This window comes from Alligator mississippiensis, chromosome 16 (assembly GCF_030867095.1).
Source record: "Alligator mississippiensis isolate rAllMis1 chromosome 16, rAllMis1, whole genome shotgun sequence".
Lineage (NCBI taxonomy): Eukaryota > Metazoa > Chordata > Crocodylia > Alligatoridae > Alligator > Alligator mississippiensis.
Window position 1 is genome coordinate 18,149,518 of NC_081839.1, and position 18,945 is coordinate 18,168,462.

Here is an 18,945-nt window from a genome sequence, read left to right on the forward strand (position 1 = left end):
TTTGATTCTGGAAATGCAGCCATATGTCTGCAGTGCTCAGGCCAGAAACCGGGCGAAGCTACAGCATGTTTCCCTGCCTGGCTGGAACAGACAGCCTGCACAAGGCTAGCCCTCTCACCCTGGGGGGTAGCGGGGTGCAGGGGGGGTTGAGTTAACTTGAATTGGGAGGGGAACTGGGAGAGAAGTTCAGTAAACCAATTTCACCTAAATAAATTCAGGCTGATATTACATTCATCCAGGTTCATCTTAAACCAGTTTTGGCCATTTTGAAAGCAGTTTATGTGCACTGAACTTCTGTCGTGTTACAGATTTGAACTGGTTTCCAATCACTTATAACTTCTGTCCCTAGCCTCCATGACCAAAGGCTTGTCCAACAGGTCTGCCAACTATGCACTGGCCCAACAAAAGATATCACAGAAATCCTTGACTTTTTAAAATGAAACGTTGGGTTTAATGAACAACCATGTTTAAGGAAACTCTTGGCTCAGAAAATTTCCATTGTCTGTATTGAAAAACTGCAGAACTTGGTATACAACTTATTTTGCTTCATGATGTTACTGCCAGACATCTGGAATGGAGAATACCAGTATACGGTAGGAAAATTTGGGAGGGGGTGTATGTGTCAGGTAGACTCTCTAGCATGAGAACTGCATGGCGTGGACGCGAAACAATAGCCTTACAAATGCCAGCTGTGGACACACAAAGCATACAATCTGGGACAGGTTTTTACCCCTGTAACAGAACGGGCCTTCAAATCTAGAGAGACAAGGTTCTTTGGATAGATGTGATATCTTAAGCTATCAATTTAGTTGGTCTAATAAAAGATATGACGCCTTCCACCCAAACAACCTTGTCTGCCTGTGGCCTTAGATCAGCTTGGTTACAGTCAACAACCCTTCAAATCTAGTCTCCCAACTTGGGCCAACTTATTATAAGTTTGACTGCTTTATTTACCCAGTAACGAGGCCAAAACTGAACTTTTTTTTCTTTCCTCAGTCTCTCCCCACCTATTTTGTCAGAGCCAACAACACCATCGTCTTCCTCACAACCGGGCCAGGAATCAGAGGCATCATCCACCGTTCATTTCCCTGTCCCACACGGCCAAGACATACTCCCATATTACTACTTCCTCTACAATACCTCCAAAACCGGAACCGGAGTTTTCCCTGCACAACTAAGTCTGTTATGAAGACACTCAACACTGGGAGCTGTAGTGCTTTCTCCCAGCACATCTCACTTGAGTCAGCCACACTTCTTTCTAACTTGCAAACCAGGTCCTTGATTTGAAGGTTTCTCAGCAAAGGAATTCAAACAGAAAAACTTCCCTCTTCCCTCTCCAGGCTAATAAACAGTACTCAGCCTTTCTCCCTCCAGGCTGTAACACAAACAGTGCCTTCCTCCAGGCTACCAAGGCTCTCCAGCCTCATCAAGTTCCTTCTGCCTCCCTCATCTCATTCAGCTAGCCCTTTTCAATGTTTCCAGCTGGGCATCTGACCCGTGGCCTGATCCCCTCCAGCGCCACTTCATCAGCAATACTATTAACAAGATGTGCTGAGACTGTGACCCATGACAAGTATTCTGCACTGATCGGCCGTCTGCTGGATGAATTCAAACAAAGATTTGTGGATTTCAGGGAACGCAGCGATGAGTTGAAGCTGTTTGCAGATCCATTTGGAGCGGATGCCACCAATGCTCCTGACACGTTCCACATGGCACTGATTGACATCCCAAATAACGGTGCCTTGAAGAGAGCTTTTGCAAAACGTGACCTACTGCCATGTTCTAGTGAATACGTTACATGGCACTCTTTCCCAAACCTCTTGAATCATGCACTTTGGCTCATTGCACTGTTTGGCAGCACGTATTGCTGTGAGCAGCTTTTCTCAAGAATGTAAATACATGAAATGCATAGGTAATTGCATGCTAATGAAGTAAACAGAGGCGGAGCTTGAGATAGGAGGAGCTATGGGTGGAACAAAGGAGGAACCAAGGTGGAGTAAATGTTAACGGGCATGAACCAAGGTGTGTAAAATGTAAAAAAACCCTGCTGTTCAGTGCAAGATCCCAGTTGGTTGTGTTTTTTGGGACCTGGCCTGAAGCTGGCTCCATGTTGAATAAAGCTGTTGTGAGCAATGTGTGCTGGTGTTTGCTCCCTGCTTGCTCTGGCTAGTGACAAACAGGATCCACGCACAAGTCGTCTCCCCAGTTGTTGGGCTCTGCATGGAGTCAGGGATCTAACAGCCATCTGATGCAAAATGTCTGGATAGTCAGCCACATGTGTGTGGCTATGCACCCAGAGCCAGAGTGCCTCTGGATGTGCAAATACTAAAAATACACTGTAGATGTCCAAAAAGGCCACTTAGGCGAGCAGGAAAAAAGAATATGTCAAGGCCTAGGACTAAGCAGGCCAGCTATTGCAACGCTTACGCAATGCTCTTTGCAACACTAGCAGTTATAGCATGGACAGGCAAAAGCACAGACAAGGGATGAGGAAGATGTTAAAAAGCTGTCTACTAAGTTCCAGTTATTCCAAGTGTTCAACAGGGAATCCCCAGAGCTGGTGTGCCTCACTACTGGTGACATTCCCCAAGAACCAATTATACAAGGCGTGCTAAATGCACAGCAGTTAGGACAAAACATCTTAGAGACATTTGTTGCTGATCAACTTGTGCATAAAGCTGTCACCATACATGCACCAATCTCAAAGTTAAAAACTCTTGCTTCCAGTACAGTTAGCAACAGAAAAACACAAAACAACAGACCTCAGTCATCAGAGCTGATCGTGAACTTTTCAGACGCCTGCTTGTATCTATGGATGTCGATAACCTCCTGAGGCAAGAACTCTCTACTGTACTGCTATCACTGGCTACAACAAACGGAAACTTGAGACCAGCAAACAAAGCTTAACTACTCTCCATTTTGGAAGAGAATATTTTGTAGCCAAGTTTGAAAGAAGCCCTGACTCCAACATGTGTAGTGATTGATGGTGTGGCTGTGGTTCGGGCCGTGGGAAAACCCAAGGATGCAGTGACTTTTGGAGACCACGTGGATGCTTTTGCGGTGAATATCGTGTCCAAGTTCAAGGAACCTTGCAGCAGGGTAGATGTTGTGTTCGACTGTTACAAAGACCCATTGATCAAGGATGTTACTAGAAAGTGTCGAGTTGGAAAGGAAGAAAATAAGAATTGGAATTAGCAGCAGGGACGTCATGTTGCCTGTGCAATGGAGAACAGTGATTGAATCCAAGGAAAACAAGGCATGCAAACACTTGTTAGGTTCCTCAAAAGGGAACGCTTACAGCAAACATTATGTGGTGACACAGAACTAACAGTCAGTGGTGGTAATGATGGTTATGCTGCCTCCTCAACTGCAAGAAACACGGCCCACCTCCACTCCGCACAAGAGGCGGCAGGCACCCGCGTGATCTTGCTTCTTTCTGAAGCAAAGTCAGAAGGATATAACACAGTCATTGTCACAATGTGGTAGCTCTATCCAAATAAAGCTTCTGCTGACCTGACCCAAAAGTTTGCTGCATGTTTTCCACAACAACAAGCAGTGACACCGATGTCCTATTGCTACTGATTGCATTCTGGCCTCGTCTCAGCAGTGAGCTGTGGATGAGAGCAAGCCCATCAAGAACTAACAATACATTGCTGTGCACAAGGTGGAGTGCTGTGATGAACTAAGGGACGGACTCTGCTGGGTTTTCATGCCATCGCGGGGTATGATACCACAAGCTAGCTTGCAAGAATTTCTAAAAAGTTTACTTGGAAGATCTGTGAAACTCATCTCAATCTGAAGTACCTCACACACTAGATGCCCAAGTACTGGCCATTAGACTCAAGGCCCCCCATGGAGGATGCCAGCGATTAACTTTCGCTCATTTTTTGACATAAGTAAGAATAATTTTTCTGTTGCGAAGAGCTCAGAAAGATCAATCGCCACAGGCAGGGCAGAGCTGTTTTTAATACTACAGATTCCCATTTGAAATGTCTAGTTTTCTCTTGTGAATTGGGTTTGCTGCGGCCCCCGATTGAGAATCAAGTTCTAGACCAGCGGTTCTGAACCAGGCTACATGTACCCCCCAGGGGGTACATGAAGCCTCATCGGGGGTACGTGAGATAGATTTCATACACCGTCTAACACAGGTCGAAGAGCCTAAAAAATGTCTTGACAATTTGAAATTGCTGGGGCCTTAGTGTCGTTAAAATGCACATGCACATGGAAACCAGATATCGTATTCCTGCTCCATGCCTCAACCTTGCACCAGAAACGTTGCTCCAAACACCTGTCGCTCAGTCGTGTAGAGTCAAGTCTTTGAACGTGGTTGTGCGTTCGAAGTTGTCATGTTTGCATTTGAGTTTTTTATGTCATTTTTTTTATGCACGTGGCGGTTCCACGCAAGTAACAGTATACATCTGCTTTTTCCTTTCATTTTGGTAAGTACCTATGTTCAGTTTTACATTGTTACCAACCTATGATGTATATTTTAAGGGTTTTACTTTGCACTATTTTTCAGGGACTGAATTCTTGCTTCGTCCATCGATTTATCATGTCAAAGAAGTGTTATTACTAGGATTTGCATGTGCAGTTTGGCTTTACGTTTATGCTTGATACAGATGATTTACAGAAGCCACAATGCTTCCTTCGCTCAAAAGGTACTTTGCAATGGATATATGAAGCCATCTAAACTTAAAGAGCACCTTCAGACTGTTCACTCTGAAAACATTAAAGACCCAGAAGCTTTATTAAAAATCAAGCGATCACAACTTGAAACAAGAGCACACTTTCCAATCATGGATTTACTCCCCAGATTGCATTCAGAAGCCAACGCTGGAGGCTCGTTATCGCGTGGCATTAAGGATAGCCACAGAAAAAAAAACTGCATACCATCGCAGAGACCCTGGTGAAACCGTGCCATGGAAATGGCCAAGCTGATGTCTGGTAAAGATGCACAACTAAAAATAGCACACATCCCCCATACAACACCATTCACGACCGAATCAAGGACGTGTCAGAAGACATACACAAACAAGTAGTGGAGCAAGTCAAGAAAAGTCTGGTAAAATTGGCTTGCAGTTGGATGAATCAACTGATGTCTCAAATTGCACACAACTTCTCATTTTTGCTCGATATGTGCATGAGAATCATGTCAAAGAAGAATTTCTTTCGTGAACTGCTGAAAGAAACAACGAAGGCACCAGACATTACGGCTATGATGAATGAATTTTTTCCTTTTTTCCAGCCTTTCCTAGGACCTTGTAGGAGCTATTTGTACTGATGGTGCTCCTGCTATGTTGGGGAAATATTCAGAGTTCACCGCTCTCGTCAAAAAGGTGAATCCAAATGTGATCTCTAGTCATTGTATTCTCCTCCCTCTTATTTGAAAGACATGTTGGATGTTGTTATCCAGGCTGTCAACTTGATCAGAGCAAGGGCACTGAATCACTGCATGTTCAAAGCGCTGTGCGAAGAAGAGGTTGGTTCTGAACACACTGTACTTCTGCTTCACACAGAAGTGCGCTGGTTATCCAGACAAAAAGTTCTGACAAGAGTTTTTGAACTTTGAGATTTAATTGAAATGTTTCTGCATGAAAACAGATCAATTCTGCTTCAGTGTTTCATAGGCCCGAACTTTGTGGGTTGTTTGCCATCCCTCGCAGATGTGTTCACAATTCTAAACTCATTGAACATTTCAGTCCAAACTCGTTGAACATTTCAGTCCCAGGTGAAGAAGTGACTATCTTGGAGGACAAAACAGTCAAATGCTTTCAAGAGAAGTTGGCTCTCTGGGGAAGAAGAGGGAATTCCAGTAACTTGGCCAATTTTCCTCTCTTTGATGAAATCACTTTAGATCCAGGGCATCCAGGGGAACCAAAAGTCTGTGAGAGTATTATTAGGCAGACAAGGTTCTTTGGGTGAATCTGATCTTTTGTTAGACCAACTTAAATAGTTGGAAAAAAAATTTAAGCAAGCTTTTGGGTTCAAAAACCCTTTGTCAGGCTGAAGAAGTTTCAGCAATTGGTGTGAGCTCTTCCTGGATGGAACGAAGACCAACACGTATACAACCTACACCCCGAGAGTATTATTATGCATCTTGAAAATCTGAAAGTCACCACAGAAGGAATTATCCCAACTATTCAGGCAGCTGACATTTGGGTAAGGAGCCTTTTTACCGCTTCTCTTGAACAAATCAGTGATGCCGACCTGGCAAAACATTTGCTACTTGATTTGCGCAATAATCAGAAACTTCGTGTCGATTTTGAATCAATGAAATTGGATCGATTCTGGTGCAGACTTGGGGAGGGATATCCCACTCGGACCAAGGGAGCTTACCAAGTTCTACCACAGTTTGTCACAACCCATTTCTGCGAGTTGGGATTTTCAGTGCTTTTTGCAAAAACCAAAGCGAGGAACAAACTGAAAGCTGAACATGACGTGCATGTGGCGCTCTCGAAAATGTTGCCTCCAATTAAAATGTTGGTTGATAGTAAGCAGCAGCACTGTTTGCACTAATAAGTTTGGGCATGTTTTGCCATTTGACACCAAGTGGTGGTTTTTTGTACAACTTTTTATGTGCATTGAATAAATGAACCTTGTTTAAAATGAAGAAGTCTTTGTATGAGTATCTTGCTGTTTTTATAATACACGAGTACATGTAGTTTGACATAAAAATTAATTTCCCATAGAAAGGGGGTACGTGAAGTCTCACTCGGAGACCAAGGGGTACGTCAACTGAAAAAGGTTCAGAACCGCCGTTCTGGACCCTTGTATCAGATCATGGCAAAACCCGCTGCCTTCTTTGGAGTAATCACTAAACCGTTTTTTTCCTTTGATACCCACATTAGTGACTTCTGTCTAGGTCTTCATGGCCCAATACGTACTGCAGCCTCCTAATTTCTGGCATTCAAGCTTTGTTGCTTGGGTAACCCTGACCATATTCTCTCTCCCTAGAGGCTTCGCACTGCTTCACCGTTACACCTGATACGAGCTTGCAGTCATTACCTCGAAGGCATTTATTATCTAGGTCCTCTGATCGTACTGTTGCCAAAATGGCTAGTTTCGTGCCCCTGGAGGCTGTTTCCAATCCACCTCAAGGAGAGAGTCACACACAGTCAGGCTGAGTCCATCTTATGTTTATTGTTTGTACAAACAGGTCGACTGAGGGGTTAATTTACCCAAAGCGGAGCCGACCACGACTATGCTCTAAGTCCCATTTTTATAGTTCACATAAACATAGGGGGTGTTTTAATCGTAGCAATACATGATTGGTTATACTTCTTGTCAAAGGGTTTTTGCGTAGCGATATATGATTGGTTATACATTTTGGCAAAGCTTAATACATTCATAATTCTTGAGACAGCATTGCAGCCAAATTGATGTCTTATATCTTAGTGTAACTTTAGGACATTAGATAAGGATAATGGCTAATTAGGTGCAGAGCAAGCATCAATCTTCGTATTTTAACAGGAAGCCTTGAGCCTCGCCAAGCGCTATCCCAATTATTCTTTATTATGACAAGGTCTAAGGTTTATCTACTATAGGAAGAGGAAGAGAAGAAGCAGCCAAAAAGTAGCCCATAACTCAACCGTGAGACCTTGTGCAGCTATCACAAAGGTCCATGAGATATTTTTATCACACAGCTGTTACTCAAAGCACACAGCTGCTACTCAAAGCTTTTATAATAATCATAATGATTATATCATAGCATATTTTTACTACAGTACTAGTCCCTTGCACTACCGAGAACGCCACTCTCCATTGCCATTTCCCCCGCACAGAGTCATTTTTCTCCTGGCTGCTCTTTATTCCTCTACAGCTCGGCGTGGGGAAAACAGGACATTCTGGCCCCTGTCTGGTTTAGATACAACTTCCAACCCACGTTTTGAAAAGAAATACTTAAAAATAGTAAATAAATTAATAAAAATCTAAGGAAAGCGCCCTCCACACAGCCGCGCTGCTGCAGCAGGGCTGGGGGACGCTCACGCGCTGGGGACACACTTGGTCACTCTGCTCCTGGAGGCCTGAGCCCATCTCGAGCCGAGGGCCCCGGAGCCGCCGAGGCGCGGCACCAACAACCGCCCGCGACCAACTTCCCCGACCGCGTGGCGCGTTATGGCGCCTACAGTCGTATTTAAAAGCTCTCAGCCCAGACGGGCGTCCACCGCACCCAATCGCCTGCCGGCCCGCGCACCGCCTCCCAGCCAATGAACGCCGGCATGGAAAGATTAAGCGCCCGCCCCTTCCCTGGCCCCGCCCCCTACCTGCCGGCCCGGGGGGCGTGGCTTGGCCAAAGGGCGCCTGCGCCATGTGTGGGACCAGCTGTGTGGGCGCGGAGCTCCGTCTCAGGGGGCGTGGCCTAGGCAAGGGTGCGCGACCCGCTGTGCAGGCGCGGAGGAGCGCGGCCCGGGGGCAGCGGCGGCGGGAGGCGCAGCGCAGCTCCGGGCTCGGGCAGGGGCTCAGGATACGGCCGGGGAGGCAGCGCGGAGCCGTCCGCCCGCCCGCCCACACGGCGCTGCACGTGCCCCGAGCCGGCGTGCGGGAGCCCCGGGGCCGCCTGCTTCTTCCCTCCCGACCCCAGCCCCAGAACAGCCGCGGACCCCCCTTCTCAGCGCCTCCTGGATGCTTAGTGTTACCTTTTACACGTGGCTATTCACTAATTACCGTACGTTTACATATTACTAATTAACGTTCATGTTGCTTACTATTCTAATTATTCCTCATTCTAGCGGTGCATGATCTTCGTTACATTAATAAGATGATTTTTAACATTATTGGGCGTGAAAAACGTGCTCTGTATATCCAGCTTCCAAAACAGTTGCGTGGGCGCTAGAAGCCCTGGGCTGGGCATCAGCTAATCGCTATTATTGCGGTACTGCTCTATCATAATTATTCTTTATATAGTATTGTCATTATCGTGACTGGCTATATAGCATTCCTGTTTTTGAAAGCCGGTGTGTTTTCTGCGCTGGATGGATGTGAACGACTTTTCTTTTCCCCTCCCCTTTTCTTCAGTTAACTCTGACTCTGGGTCACCCGCTGCAATTCGCCCTCCGTGCATTTCGTGCTTGTGTCGGGGGTGAGTTTCTGGGGAGGTAAAAATCCTTTTAAAAATAAATACATAAATCTCTGGCTGCTTTTTTGGGGGCTGGGGAGAAGCCCAAAGCTGCCTGCGGGGCCCCGGCTCCTCCAACCCGCCTACCAGGCTGAAGGTGGTTGCTTATTCCCAGTTCCTTTTTCAAAGCTAATCTAGACCCAATCAAAGCTTGTTACAAATGAATTACACATTTTGAATAGAGAGAATTTCATTGCACATTTGCTAATTAATATGCAAAATAATATTCTTCATCAAGTCCAGAGCCCTAAATAAAGGTCAGATTACGATGGGATTATGGGGCAAAATACTTCTTGGGCCACCCCAAACAGCCTGTTGGTGCCACAGGGGACTTTCCCGAAGCACCTTGACCGCAGTCTTGCCCGGCCCAAAGTGCGGTTTGGCCGTGCTGGCTGCCAGCTGACACCCCCCACCCCTGTACTAAATATATGGGCGTGAGTTAAGAACTAGTTTTGGGGTTGGGATTATAGCCAGAAATCCTTCTTGGGCCACCCCATGACAGACCTGTGTGCCATCGGGGACTCTGCTGGACGTCTCTCACCTGTCTTGCCCGACCCAAAACGCGGCTTGCCCGTGATAGACTGCAAACCGACAGCGTGCCAGCTTCTGTGCTGAGTATATGGACCCAAATAAGGACCTGGATTTAGGGCTGGGATCACAGCTAGAAATCCTTCTTGGGCCAGCCCACGCCATGCCTCTGTGGCACATGGGACTCTCCTGGTTACCTCTGCAGAGTCCTGCCCGTCCCAGGAAACGGTTTGGCTGTGCCAGGCTGCCAGCTGATAGTCCGCCCAGACGCCACTAACTTCAGGTGCCTGAATAAAGAACTGGGATTTGGGCTGGGATCAGAGATGAAAATCCTTGTTGGGCCACCCCACGCTATCACTCTGTGGTACCAGTGGACTCCCCTGGACATCTCTGCCCACAGCTTGCCCTGGTTTGGCCCTGCCAGGATGCCAACGGACAGCTCCCCCCAGCCACGGTACTAAATATGTGGGTTTGAGTAAGTAAGTGGATCTTGGGCTGGGATTATGGTTGGAAATCTGTTTTGGGCCACCTCACAGCATGTCCCTGTTGCACCAGGGGACTCTCCTGGTCATCTCTGACCAGAGTCATAGTATCATAGTACTTGGGGGTGGAAGGGACCTAAGCAGCTCATCAGGTCCGACTCCCTCCCTCAGGCAGGAATGGGTGCCAGGATCATATCACCCCAGCCAAATATCTGCCCAGCCTCCTCTTGAAGATGCCCAAGGTAGGAGAGCACCACCTCCCTTGGGAGCCCATTCCAGAGCCTGGCAGCCTTAAATGTAAAGTAATGTTTCCTGATGTCCAGCCTGAGCATTTTCTCTAACAATTTGAGGGTGTTATTCCTAGTAACCCTGGGTGGTGCCTGGGGGGAACAGAGCTTCCCCCAGTTCTCTCTGGTCCCCCCTGGGGTGTTTGTAAATGGCCATCAGATCCCCCCTTGGCTCTCTCCCCTCAGCCTTCTCTTGTGGAGGCTGAATAGGTTCAGGCCATCTAGCCTCTCTTTGTAGGGCCTGCCCTGCTTCCCCATGAAAAGTGGAGATGTTGGGGATTGAACCCAGGATCTCATACATACAAAGCACACACTCTACCACTGAGCTACATCCCCTTTCTCTCCTGCCTGCCTGAAGATATGGTTTGGCTGTGCCAGGCCATGAACTGGCAGCCCCCACAAATACTGTCCTAAGTATATGGGCTTGAATAAGGAACTGGGTTTTGGGCTGGGTTGACAACAGGAAATCCCCTTTGGACCACCCCTCACCATGCCTCTGTGGCACTGGATACTATCCCACACCCCCCAACCGGAGTCTTGCCTGGCCCAAAGTGCAGTTTTTGCATGCCAAGCTGCCAACTGACAGCCCCCCGTGCCCACTGTACTCAGTACATGGACCCAAATAAGGACCTGGTTTTGGACTGGGGTTACGGCTGCAAATACTGTTTGGGCCAGTTCCCCCATCCCCACTGTACCAAGTAGACAGGCTCAAGGAAGGAATTCCTTGTGGGCTGGGATTAGAGATGGAAATCCTTCTTGGGCCACCCCACACCATGCCTCTATGGCACCGGGGGACTCTCCCAGACACCACCTATCAGTCTGGCCCAGACCAGAGCGTGGTTTCTTCATACCAGGCTGCCAACTAAGAGCCCCCCATTCCCATGGTACTAAGTATACACGCTTGACTAAGGACCCGGCATTTGGGCTGAGATTACAGACTGAATTGATGACCAGTGTCTTGCCTGGCCCAGATGGTGTGGGGTGGCCCAAAATGGATTTCCAGCCATGATCCCAGCTGTTACCAGATTTGCCTGTCACTTTGGGGTGTGCTCATTTATTAGGGGTACATTTCTAGGGTCTTCGCAATTCTATCAATGTGCTGCTTGTGTTACCTGTGTTTCTGTACGGACTGTATCTCTGCCTTCTGCAAGCGCTCACCCACAATGGAGCTATCTTGCAGGACTCCGTTTCAGTGGGGCTGGGTTCCTCCAGCCACTAAATCAGTCAAATGCGCGCGCGCACACACACACACACACACACACAGACACACACACCAGCCACTAAATCAGTCAAATGCACACACACACACACACACACACACACCAGCCACTAAATCAGTCAAATGCACACACACACATTAACATGACATGCCTGACCTGGCCGGGTTGATCAGCATGTACAGGCTGACACCTTCATATGCCAGGAATCAGTTCATTAAGGTAACACTACACTGCAGTCAGACACCAGCACACAGTGAACAGAATCCCTCTGAATCCGGCTGGGTGTCCAGCTGACACCCTCATGGGCCAGCTTTCAGTTCATTAGCACCTGAAAGGGACTCAAGGAAGGGGACTTAGTCCTATCACTGCTGAGGCCAGCCTATTGAATTGTATTGCTGAGGTGAGCCCATTGAACCGTACTACTGAGGCCAACCCATTAAATTGTACTACTGAGGAATGAAACCATATTTAGGTGTTTGGCTTCTCGGAATTCTAGGATTGTAAGTATAATATGAAAAATAATAGTATTGATTCAAATTCAACTTTTAGTTGTAATTGTAGTTTTTGTAATACTAATTCTTATAGCATTGTCTGGGAAGGAAGTGCATTTGGAGCATTGTTTCTGATATATGTAATTATTGTGTTTTTAATGTTTGTGGTGTTTCTTAAAGCTAAGCAGTGTTATATGCGTAGCAAAGAGTTTTAAAATAAAATTGTGTTGTATGAATTAAGTGTGTAATCCTTGTGAAATCGTGCAATAAGCTAACTACTCCCTCAGCCAGTGCATCAAAATGAATCAGTAAATTGTGTGGGATTTTCTCTATTCCATAACCCACTAGAGACACGCTGCATCAGCCTCCAGGTGTGAGACAGGGCTGGGCTTGCACACGACCTGATGGTGCTCACAAAGAGGGACTCCAACCAGGACTGGACCCTGCCAGGGTTTCCCTCCAGGGCACTGTGACAGCGGCTGAGGAAAGGGACTCCAACAACAGCTCCTAACAAACACCATTTATTGTCTGTGCACCAGAGCTGCGGCTGAAGAGGATCTTTCATGGATATCACATGCTTACTGCGCCTTGAGGTAGTGCTCCTTCTCTGCCATCCTCATTTTACCTTTCCTGCCTGGTTCCTTAACCATAACGGCACTATCTCTTTCGTTTTAGATGAACGGACTGGAAGACGGACGGATCTTGGTTGAGCGACTGTGTCCTGAGATTAGTCCTCGAGAGCTCGATGTCTTCAAATCCCTGAGCGGTGGCCATGGAGAGGACAGAGACGTGTCCTGTTTTCTTCAGCCACAGAAACAGACTCAGAGGAAATCAAGAATTGCAGCAGGGGACATTTAGGTTCGATAGAAGACCTTTCGCACTATATGAGGGTGATTTTTTTAGGTTTTTGTGAGCATGGAAACGGGCTACCCAGAGAGTTGTGCCATCTCCATGCTTGCCAAGGCGTGAGAACAGGGTCGATGCTTGGCTGGCCGGGTTTGTAGGGGTGATCCTGCCTCGAGCAGGGGGTGACTGGACGGCCCCGACGTCTCTTCCAGTCCCGGGTTTGATGATTCGGTGCCCTCTCGGTGTGCTACTAAAGGGACAGGAGCAGCGGCATAAGAAGATCAGATCAAACCCGTTTTGTCACAGAAGAGTGAAAGACATGCTCCATTTGTTAGAGAGGCTCCATGGCCTCGTTTGGAAAAGGGGGGTGAAGTAGCAGAATAAAAAGTCATTTGGGGAGCTTGAGGTGACCAGTTCATACAGACATTTAAAAAAGTAACTATAAAGCAGTGCCCACGCGCTAAACACCTTGGAGATTGGCAGTGTGCTCTCCTGACACAATGTGAAGTTTCATGGGTCTGAAGGCTGATAAAATGGTACACTTGAAGCACTAATTCAGATTCATAGATGCTAGGGTGGGAAGGGACCTCAATGGATCACCGAGTCCGACCCCCTGCCTGGGCAGCAAAGAGCGCTGGGCCAGACGCCCCCAGCCAGGTGCCGATCCAGCCCTCTGATCACTGCTGGCCACCACCACTGCTGCCAAGCACCGGGCAGTGTTCGCCACCCCCACCTCCACTGCCGCCACCCCGCTTGCTGCCGCCACTCCAGGGGATGACAAGGTCCAGCAGTCACAAACTCCTGCAAGATTGCTTTAGGGTGGCATAAGGAAAAACTTCTTCACTATCCGAGCCCCCAAGGCCTGGAATAGGCTCCCCCAGACGTGGTGCAATCACCTACTCCGGACACTTTCACAAAACACTTATCCTGCTGGGCTCCTTTGACCCTGGCTGACTTCCTACCCCGGGGCAGGGGGCTGGACCGGGTGATCTTACCAGGTCCCCCCAGCCCTAATGTCCATGCAATTGCATCTATGAAAGGATCTGCTTTTGGTCTGCGGTTTGCCAGCCCGCAGTCTAAAAAGGTTGGGAGCCGCGGCTCTAGGGGACGTTCACATCATGGAAATCCTAGAAGAGAGGGGCTGAGGGGGCCTGCAGAGGTCACCTCCAGTCCAGCCGCCGCCTGAGTCAGCATCAGCCCTGTCCAAACCAGCCCAGACAAACCCAGCATCCAACTTCTTAGCCAAACTGCACAAGCCTGACACCGCAGCAGACATTGCACCTGATCCTGCCCCAGGAAAAGCAGGGGGCCACGGTGCTCGTCTGCTGGATGCTGCGACAGGTTGTTAATCTACACCCCAGGGATCCCAGGCAGAGGCCAGGATCACAGTACGAAGGCAGGCAAAGCTCCCCAGTCTGTCCTGGTCTGACCAGGGGGTCAGACCCATCCTGGTGCTCAGGAGGAATCCCTGGGACGGAGTCGAGCCCCCTGGAGATGCCCCGGGGCTGCAGGGAGGGGGGTCACCAGTGGGGCTTGGGCTTTTTTGGGCACAGGGCTGGGGAGTGCAAGTAGGAGAGAGAGGAAGAGATGGGGGTCCACCCATCCCCCTACCCCATGACAGCCTGCCCCAGGTGAGCAGAGGCACCCCACAGCACCCCCTGCTGGACAATGCTGGTATAGCACCCTCTGCCCCATTACAGCCCCATCACACCTGCCCCAGGCAAGTGTGGACCCCCCAGTCCCTCTATAGGTGTGCTTCATACGTACCCCAAGTGGAGCTGTGCCCCCCAGTGATGATGCCCCTGCAGGGCAATGAGGTATCACCCCTCCCTACCCTGGCTCCCTTCACATCTGCCCCAGGTGAACACAGATCCCACCCTCCCAGCACCCACTGCAGAAGCATGCAGGCATAACACTCCCCTGCCCCTACATGGCATGAGCAATATAACCTCCCCGACCGGGCTCTGGATGTGCTCCCTGCAGTGGGTGTGAGGGTGTAACACCCCCTGCCAGCTACCACAGCCCCTGGGTCTGGGACAGACACCAGCATCTGCACAAGGTCAAGGTGGTGCAACCCATCAACCCTCAGAGGGGACAAACAGCCTGATTCCCCCATGCTTGGCTGGACAGACGGTGCCCAATGCCCCACCCCAGGCCCAGCACACACCACCTGTCCTGACCCTAATACCTGCCCCAGCACCGCATGTTGCAGGGATGCTGGCAGGGGTGCTGTCACTGGTGTGGAGAACCTGCTCTCCCAAGGGTGGGGAGACACCCCCCTGGAGCTGGCACCATGCACAGGCTGCCCCCCACTCGCCCCTCACCTCCATGGTGCCGATGGGTGGCTGTGGTGGGTGAGGGCAGGAACAGGCCAGACGGTGCTGGCTTGGGGCACCTGTTGAGCCACTTGCCACTTGCTCGCCCAGACTTGCTCACGCTGTGGTGCTGGCTCACCCAGCTCCGTGTCCTGCTGTGGGAAGAGGGCACAAGGGGTGGGAGCAGCCAGTCAGGCAGCAGCAGGGTGGGTGGATCAGACCCCGTCCTGCTCCCAGGGTTAGCAACAACCTCTGGATTGTGGTGGAGCATTTAGAAAGGGAAGGGGCTGGGAAGTCACAGAGAGATCTGCCCTGGAAAGGTTGTGGGCCCAGGTCTGTTCCCACTGCACAGCTCGGGAGAGGACACAGAGATCAACCGCAGGGGGGGCACGTCCAGTTCTGGGCTTTAGTAGCAGGGAACGCATGAGAGAGAATCCAGCGAAGGGGAGGAGGGCAGGGGAGCAGCACGCACCCCGCGGGGCACAGCTCTGCACAGGCTGAAAAGCAAAACAGGCCAAAAAGGCTCCGGGGGTGGCAGAAGCAGGTCCTTGCAGACCCCACTGGGCAGGGCAGGTCTGGGAGAGGGGTGATGTGGTGGTGAGGAAAGGCGAGGTCAGGGAGGAGGGTAGGGAATGCTTCCCCAGCCATAAATGCACTCCTCCTCCCTGCAACTCAGGGCTCATACACCAGAACCCCTGGACCAGGAGGAAGGAGAAAGCTGGGAGGCAGCGAAGAAAAGTGCCCGGGTGTCACTTGAAGTCCGCTGTGTGGGGGAGGGCACCCTAGCGTGAACGCACTTCTTCACAGGCTGCAGGAGTGGGTGAAGCTCTTCCCACGCACAGATGGAGCGACACCCCTCTCGCAGCCCTGACCGACCGCTACCCCTGATCCCGCCCCCCGCGCGTCCATCGCCCGCAGGACACGAGGGGGGTTCAACAGCCTCTCCGCCCCGCCCACCTGCGCCGCGGCCAATGGGGACCTTGCGCATCACAACAGCGGGAGGGGGGCGGGGGGAGGAGTAAGGGGGTTCGCGCGTGCGCAGCGCAGCGCCGGCTGGGCGACGGGAACGGGCCAGAGCGGCGGGAAGCGGGAGTCACGTGCCCGCGCCCAGGCCCCGGGCCGGGACTGCGTCCGTCGCCCCGGAAACGCGGGGGGGAGGGTGTGTCACGGGCAGCAGTGGCGGAGGAGAAGGAGGCGGAGGAAGCTTCGACACCCCGATGGAGGCCGGGTCTCTGCACAGCCACAGGAGGCGGGGGGGAACAGGAGCAACCCGGTGTGTCTGGTCAGCACTCCAGAGCCGCCCCCGCCGCGCAGACACTTGGCCCGGCTGCGCTGGAGTCCGGGACTGGCCTTGTGAGAGAGGGTCGTCCTCGGCTGCAAGGGGTTGCCCACGGGTGTTTGTACGGGGGGGCGGGGGTGTAGATATCCACATATATACTTGTACACATATGCATATACGTGTGCATGTTGGTATACATACGTGGAAAGAGTGCGTGTGGCAGTGCACATACACTTCTGCCTGTTTGCACACACCTGCATGCACACACGCAGTATGCACGTGCACGCACGCTGTACCCTATATGCTACAGGTGCACTGCGTGTATACACCTACACATGCAGATGCGTGTGCATGCATATACGTACACACGTACATGCATGTACGTGGCTGCACGGGCTCACACACCGAGTGAGTGAGTAGGGGCGGGAGTCAGTCTACTATTTTTCATAATGAAAAAATGACTGAAATTAGTTTTGAAAAGCAGGTGCCACAAAACTCAGGCAAGTTGCAGAAGGGCGCCTGGAGCCGAAAGAGGCTGAGAAACCCCTGTACTAGGTACAGGAAGCCACGATGATCGCTTTCTCTACAGCATCTTCAATAGCAACTGGATATCTTTTTCATGCCTGTTAATGGGGACTGATTTCAGACATGCTCCAGTGAAGACATTAAGTAGGACTGAAATTGTCTCCTTGTTTTATTCACCGTAGGCCTAAAGGCCTCAAGTTGCAGTTAGTTCGTTACTGAACAAACTGCCGGTTTTCAGGGAGTCTCCAGCACTCGACGCTCCTCACCTCCCGCTCCAGCGCTCGGCGCTGTCTTCCCCGGGCACTGACGCTCCTGGTTATGCCTCTGGCTTTGCTTACACAAAAAGTTGAACCAGTTTAACTCTGGTTTACTCAATCTGGTCAATTTAAGCTAGTGCACACCAATTCACAGGTGGTTTTCTAGGTGTAGCTTGTGTTGATAACTTTTTAAAACCAATTTTAATTAAATAGGCACAATATCTGGCTAGGTGAGGGTTGAAACATCATTTCCCACACCCTTTGCATGGTCACGCATGCGCATAGGAAAAGAAAGGAGAAAGTGCTTGATGAAGGTATGGAACCACTTTGATTCCAGTTAATTTACTACATATCTGCTCCCTGACATAGGAAGTTGCTTGGCTTACCTTTCTAATAGGATCTATTCATTTAGCAATAGCAGTTGTAATTATGCTTTAAAAATACTGACAGTAAAATCTGATTTCACGTGCTCCTGCATTTCGGGGGAGGGGAAAAATCTTGACTAGAAACTCTCACTTCTTGAATGAAACTTTCCATGCTTCAAAGCTCTCAAAGCTAAACAGAATTATTGAAAATTAGGGTTGGAAGTCTGTGTGTGCATAGTTTTCGACAAATGAGCTGTTAAACTCAGTAAGACTATTAGCGCATGAGGCTAAATGTTTGCATAATCATTTGCAAAAGTGTGGTGTGAAACTAGTTTTACAAATACACAGCAAAGCTAAGGCACGTCTTACCTTTAAAGCAGCTAATCAATCTAGTATTATGACTTCGTTTGCTTAGCTAGAGTAAACGAAACAAAGGAAATGAGACTTAATAGATACAGCATGGGATATTGGAGTTTTTACAGGTTAGTTTTATTCTGGTACTGTTTGTAGGCCACATTAGCCCACTGATTGCACTGGTTGTTGTGCAAACACACGTGAGCTTCATGCTGATAAATTACAATTTTAAGCCTTGGGACTGTTCTCTTTCTTTCTTGGTTGGAGGATTTGGACCAAAAAGGAAAAACACATGGAGGGGGGGACTTTGGGGAAGTGATTGAACAGAACAAAATCTGAAAAACGATTCTGTAAGAATATCTTCTTTTACCACCTGTCATGATGTAGAAATAGGCAAGAGGTCAGTTTGGCTTTTAAATTCAGGAGCAGTGTGTAGGTCTGGGATGAAAAAAACCACCCCATTTCTTCCACCTGTTCCCTTATATACTAAGCAAATTTGATTTAGAGAAAGAAGGGTTTTCTTTTTACTAAAGCTGCACTTAACCTTGACCTGGCAATCGCATAGCATCATAGCTCTTAACTTATTTGAATATTTGATTACTGTGACTTAAAAAAAAATTAAACATCTAGGAATTAAGAACTGTAAAGTAATAGGTAGTGTGTTATTTTATCATCTCAGGTTCAAGCAGGACAGTTTCAGGAAAGTATGACTTGAGAGAGGCAGCCAGACAGACCATCCAAATGCTTCAGTTGGCAGGATGAAGTGATATGCTAATGTAAGAGAAAAGGTGGGTGTACAATGGCAAGGAAATAAATACCCGTTAAAGAGATGGGAGGTCTAGGACAGTGGTTCTCAACTTTTTTTGTACCAGGACCTATTT

General features: G+C 49.2%; 1 protein-coding gene, 1 long non-coding RNA gene and 1 other non-coding gene across 5 annotated transcripts in view; 2 read left to right on the plus strand and 1 right to left on the minus strand.

Moving 5' to 3' along the window:
• Positions 1-8,365: 8,365 nt before the first annotated feature.
• Positions 8,366-13,368, plus strand: LOC132246484 (uncharacterized). Its single transcript, XR_009457807.1, has 3 exons — positions 8,366-8,665; positions 12,472-12,716; positions 12,799-13,368. It is a non-coding gene; the product is annotated as an uncharacterized LOC132246484 (long non-coding RNA).
• Positions 10,677-10,748, minus strand: TRNAT-UGU (transfer RNA threonine (anticodon UGU)). The gene has a single exon. It is a non-coding gene; the product is annotated as a tRNA-Thr (tRNA).
• A 2,953-nt stretch (positions 13,369-16,321) lies between the features above and the next one.
• The window catches only part of LOC109281530 (uncharacterized), a 29,182-nt gene continuing 26,558 nt past the window's right edge, over positions 16,322-18,945 (plus strand). For 2 of the 3 annotated variants that reach the window (XR_009458064.1, XM_059720076.1), the window contains exon 1: positions 16,322-18,852. The gene's annotated coding sequence lies outside the window, so the exon portion shown is untranslated. The remainder of the gene's footprint in view (positions 18,853-18,945) is intronic. The other variant, XR_009458061.1, reaches the window with a different exon arrangement.